Consider the following 6,351-nt stretch of genomic DNA (forward strand, 5'->3'; position numbering starts at 1 on the left):
TTTGGGAGGCTGAGGCAGTTGGATCACTTGAGGTCAGGAGATCGAGACCAGCCTGGCCAACATGGCAAAACCCCCGTCTCTGTTAAAAATACAAAAACTAGCCAGGTGTGGTGGTACATATTTGTAATCCTAGCTACTCAGGAGGCTGAGGCAGGAGAATTGCTTGAACCTTGCAGGCAGAGGTTGCAGTGAGCCGAGATCACGCCACTGCACTCCAGCCTGGGTGACAGAGAGTGGCTCTATCTCAAAAAAACAAAAAAAAAGAAAAACAAAAAACCTAATGAGCTGTGGGTTAACTTTAAGTGGCCTAAGACACATGTTATTGAGGACTCCTAAAGAGGGATGAGAAGAAATGTTTGAGTAAATAATGGCCAAAATATTTTATACTTGATTAAAACAATAAACCCATAGATTCATTGTTTTTGATAAATAAGAAACGAATGTATTGTTCAATGAAAACAAGCACAAGAAACATAACATAGAAGACACGAAGGCACACAGTCAAATTGCTCAAAACCAATAATGAAGAGCAAAATCTTCAATGATATGGGGTGGAAGGAGGGTATTTCAGAGTTACTGGACAGATCTGGACTGTGTTCTGGACATTATAAATGTGTATTATCTTTGTATATCTTTTTTAGAACCACACACACTCTAGAAATATTAGGTTAGATTAGAAACAGCTGGAAAGCAAAGAGACAAGTTAGGAGGGTTTTAAGGAGTACCATAAAAGTTTAGTGAACCTGAACTGGGGTTGTGAAGTAACAATGGAATGTAGGAAACATTTAAGAATTAAAACTGACAGCACTTGAAGACTGTATGAGATGGTAAAAAGTAGCACTTGCTAGGAACTGATCAATAATATCAAAATTCATTGATCTAAGAGAGAAGATAATGATTTAATTTTGTACATGCTGAATTTAAGGTACATATAGGTTCTTATATTGGGAAAGATAGCTGGTATTCAGATACAGGTTTGGGAGTCATTAACACAGAAATGGAATGTTCCCAAGTCCTCCAGCCTTCTTATGACATCTTTACCTGTAATATATCCAAATAAAACGACCTGAATTTCAATTCCATGCATGTAAATGCAAGAAATCTGGGCCTACTAAGTATTCCTAGTGCAAAGTGGGAAAGTCTAAGACCCAGACCTCTGAGGAAGGAGGCACCGACCAGCTGGTACTCCTGTGTCTGAACTCAGAGGAGAGGAGGAGGGTCCTGGGGGCTGGAACACAGATATTTGAGGAGAGAAGACTGGCTGGGAGTGGCAGAAAAATTGCAAGCTGGACTCAGCTTCTCCTAAAACAGTGAACCACTGCTGCCAAAGTCCAGTTGCTGGGGTGAAAAAAGTGTTGCTTGAGTGATTGTCAAGAACAGGAAGCGAAACTAAAATAAAAAGGAGTAAGCCCCCTCTTATTCCTTCAAACTTTCAGTTTCTTTCCATTGGCAAAGGCTAATGGGGAACAGCTGGCAAAGCAGAAAAGTGTGTAGAATCCCAGCATTGCTAAGTAGAGAACAGAATTTTGAGTTTGGAGTTGAGAAACAGTAACTTAGTAATTGGCATACTTCTCTTAGTGGGGACACTGTCCTTTTCTGGCTCTGATAAGGAATTATGCTTCCAAGGAATGGTTGTCTTAAGTATAACTTGATGGTCACATGGAGCTGGCTGTGCTTTCAGAAGGAATGGTAGCGCATTACTTCTGTCATAAGTGACCCCTTCTTTTCTACAAACAAGGCGAACTGTGCGTTTGAGAAGAGAGAAGCTAAGCTAGGACCACACTGAAAAGTTGATGTCCTGTAAAATTGTTTAAAAATGTGTTCTTTAGCACTTGCGTGTTTAAAATTAGCAAAATGAAATCTTCATTCAGATGTTCTAGCCAATCTGATCCATTTTACATTTCAAATGGTAGTCTCCACATTACATCTGCCTCAATCAATTGCAAGAAGCCCAGCCACAGACTGGAAGAAACTCAAGTGGCTCTGGCAATGTTAGCTGCCAAATAAAGACACCTGTTACAAGGCTGCCTCTTTGCAAAACAAAGGAAGTAACTCCTAATAAGGACAGAACTGTAAGAAATAATGCAGATGGAAGTTGAAAGTTGGACACCTGCTGTTAAGTGGGGGGCGGGGCAGTCAGTTTTTATATACAATATGCCTGGTAGGAAGTCATGAAAAACACTTGGGGAAAAATTATTGGGAAGGAGAAAACCTTGACACACTCTCGGAAACAGACTTGTTTATGCATTTGTAGCCACATGAATGAAGGGGACTCAACCCATGCTGTCATTTTGAGCTACTTTTCCAATTCTGCAGAACAGTGGCAATAACAGTATTTCTGTTGCCCTATTCCCCTCTTCAACCTCATATTCTTTCGGAGCTTGACAAGCTCAGAGTTTAAAACATTGTTTTCATTGTGGAGCATCTCAGAATCATAAGATGTTGGATCTGGACAGGACCTTGGAGCAGGAGAAATCATAAAGAGCTAAAATGAATTCTGTAGCAATAAAAATGTTAGAACTATAAACAAAGGCTTCTGGGGAGATAGAGTAATATGTAAGTGTTTGAAAACTAATATTGAGGAAGGGAAGATATTGTTTGGAATAGTTTAATGAAATAAGTTTAAAAAATTTAAAATAAAGCAACTGTGAATTAGAATAAGGATACATTTTAATGCTGAAGATAGTAATAGAGACTTTATTCATTTTGATGAAATGTTTTACACAATTAATACAGGGCTCTTTCATCCAGGGAACTGAAGCATAATATAAATAAATTTTTAGTAGATAATATTATTCAAAATTTTATAAAGATGTGGATTCCTCACATTTAGGAAAGATAGAGCAATTTAGGTATAAACAGGTATTGTTCTAGTCACAATTAATGAGCCTGACAATGGGCTATTACTACCACCACCAGGAGCCTTCCCTCCATATTTCCATCCTAAACAACTTGACTCATCCAATCAACACATTGTTATAGTGATCATAGGTCAACCACTGCAGAATTCTTTAGTGATCATGGATAATTAGCATTTATTGACTACCTATTTGCTAATTAATCTCTTTCATAAAAGTATTTTATTTTGATATTTAAATGAAAGCTTTTTATGGCATGGATTATTATTTTTTTTTTTTTTTTTTTTTGAGACAGAGTCCTGCTCTGTCACCCAGGCTGGAGTGCAGTGGTGTGATCTCAGCTCACTGCAACATCCACCTCCCAGATTCAAGCGATTCTCCTGTCTCAGCCTCCCAAGTACCTGGGATTACAGGAGTGTGCCACCATCCCTGGCTAACTTTTGTCTTTTTAGTAGAGATGTGTTTCACCATGTTGGCCAGGCTGGCCACAAACTCCTGACATCAAGTGATCTGCCCACCTTGGCCTCCTAAAGTGCTGGGGTTACAGGCACTAGCCACCACACCTGGCCTATGGCATTGGTTTAACATGCTGAGTAATGGTAGCATCAAGTACACAATGTATTGGAATTTGGTTTGAGGTTATATTAAAGACCAGGAATATGCAGGAAGAAATGGTAACTCTCAGTATTGGGAAGCATAGGCTGTATGTGTCGTGGGGATGAGGAGCACCTGATCACATATCTGTTACTTCAGCCACAGTAATCCAGACCTAAAATAGCTCATTAGTCACAAGAGTTTTTAAATAGAAAGAATGACATCAAAAAAATTTGTTGGTTGGTGTGCCTTTCAGCTTAGTTCACTTTCTAAGCACATATATTAAATACCTACAGTGCAGCAGGCACTCTGTGGGGAGATGGAAGTGGGTACAAAACAGCTGTCAAGGCAGTGATGCGTAATGGCTAAGAATTTAGGATTTGGAGTCAAACAGAGATGGTTGGAATCTTAAGTGGGTCACTCACTTGCTATGTGCTCTCAGGCAAGTAACTTTACTTCATTAAGCCTTATTTCTACTTCACAGGATGCAGATCCAAGAAAAACTCAAAATACAGTGTTCAATACAGAGTAAGCATCAACAAATGATTATTAATATCAAATATTAATATTTAGTAATAATTTAGTTATTTGAGCCCTGGGAGCTTGCAGTCTAGTTTGAATACAGAAGTTGGCATACCTCTTTATAAAGTGAACAGTATTGTAACGGAGGTTCAAATAAAATACAGGGAGAGGTATTTGTTTCTAGCAGGAGAGTTGAAGAGATTGGGGAAAGTTTTACAAATGATATTACTCCTGAATTATTAAGAAAAGTTAATTTCTAAATTGTAGATTGTCTTCTAAGTAATCTGTAAGTTTGTCCCTGGGATAACACAGGAATAGACAAATAGAGCATCTGAAAATAGATTCAAATTGTTACGGACTGAATTGTTTCCTTCCCTAAATTAATGCGTCGAGGTCATAAACTGCTGTACCTCAGAATGTGATGTTATTTGCAGATGGGGTTTTTATTTGGAGATAGGAAGACCATGTGAATACACAAGGTGAAGATGGTCATCTAGAAGCCAAAGAGAGAGGCCTCAGAAGAAACCAATCCTGCCAACACCTTGATCTCAGACTGCTAGCCTCCAGAACTATGAGACAAAAATTTATATTGTTTAAGCCATTCAGTCTGCAGCACTTTGTTATGTCAGGCCTGGCAAACTAATACACAGCATATACTAGAAATGAATACATGCTAAATGTTGAATTATAATTCTGTGGAGAATGAATATATGGGGCTAGGAAAAATGGCTATCCATTTGTAAGAAAGTAGAATAGGGCCGGGCGTGGTGGCTCACGCCTGTAATCCCAGCACTTTGGGAGACTGAGGCGGGCAGATCACGAGGTCAGGAGATCAAGACCATCCTGGCTAACACGGCGAAACCCCGTCTCTACTAAAAATTAAAAAAAAAAAAATTTAGCCGGGCATGGTGGTGGGCGCCTATAGTCCCAGCTACTTGGGAGGCTGAGGCAGGATAATGGCGTGAACCCGGGAGGTGGAGCTTGCAGTGAGCCAAGATTGAGCCACTGCACTCCAGCCTGGGCGACAGAGGGAGACTCCATCTCAAAAACAAACAAAAAAAGAAAGTAGAATAGATCTCTACTTCATTTCATACACAAAAATAAATTTTAAATGTTGTTAAATATCTAAATGTAAAAGACAAAGCATATTAGAAAACACAGAGAAAGGCCAGGCACAGTGGCTCACACCTGTAATTCCAGCACTTTGGGAGACCGAGATGGGGGGTGGCAGGGGGTGGGTCACCTGAGGTCGGGAGTTTGAGACCAGCCTGACCAACATGGTGAAACCTTGTCTCTACTAAAAATATAAAAATTAGCCAGGTTGTGGTGGTGTACATCTGTAGTAATCCCAGCTACTCAGGAGGCTAAGGCAAGAGAATTGCTTGAACCCAGGAGGTGGGGGTTGCAGTGAGCTGAGATTTCACCATTGCACTCCAGCCTGGGTGACAAAGGGAGATTCTGTCTCAAAAAAAAAAAAAAAAAAAAAAAAAGAGAAATATTTTATAACATCAGGATCAGGGAAACCTTTCTCAGCAAGTCAGTTAAACCCAGGAAGCAAACACTGGTGAATCTGACATGCATTAAGGGTGGTAGCAGCCCTGTGGTTGAGAGGATAACTTTGAGCCAGGTTCCTAACGCTGCAATGAATGAAGAGCCTGCCAGGGAAAGAGAACACTCTAAACAACTGCCAGGCCCAGAGAGAATGAGGCCATCTTACCACAGCACCAGCCAAGTGAGAGCTTTCTATTCACAGTGTCTCTCCTTCCAACCCCTGCCTTTGCCCTGGCAGATTCAGAAATCTCGGTGAGCAAGCTAGGAGAGGAGGAGAAATGAGAGAGTGAGACCACTCCTCTCTCTTCTGCTGAAAGTAGTCAGCGCTCAGTAGGTTTCAGCCAAAGCGAAGCGAGAAGGTCAATCATGTTGAAAATATTTTCTTAGACTAGGCTATATCAAATAGAGACTGGCTTAGGATGAAATTATTGTAGGATTTTCTAGTTCCTCTGAGTAACTAAAAAAGTCATGCAGACTGCTCCAAAGTTTACTCATCTATAGAGGAAGGTGTGCACGCATGCGCGCCCGCGCGCACACACACACACACACACACACACACACACACACACACACACGGGTCATATATAAAGGGATAGTAGGAGTAGAAAATAATTTCTTTTTCTTTTTCTTCTGAGATGGAGTCTCACTCTGTAGCCCAGGCTGGAGTGCAGTGATGCGATCTCGGCTCACTGCAAGCTCTGCCTCCTGGGTTCATGCCATTCTCCTGCCTCAGCCTGCCAAGTAGCTGGGACTACAGGCGCCCGCCACCACGCAACGCTAATTTTTTTGTATTTTTAGTAGAGACAGGGTTTCACCATGTTAGCCA

The sequence above is a fragment of the Macaca mulatta genome, chromosome 2 (genome assembly GCF_049350105.2).
Source record: "Macaca mulatta isolate MMU2019108-1 chromosome 2, T2T-MMU8v2.0, whole genome shotgun sequence".
In the NCBI taxonomy this organism is placed as follows: Eukaryota; Metazoa; Chordata; class Mammalia; order Primates; family Cercopithecidae; genus Macaca; species Macaca mulatta.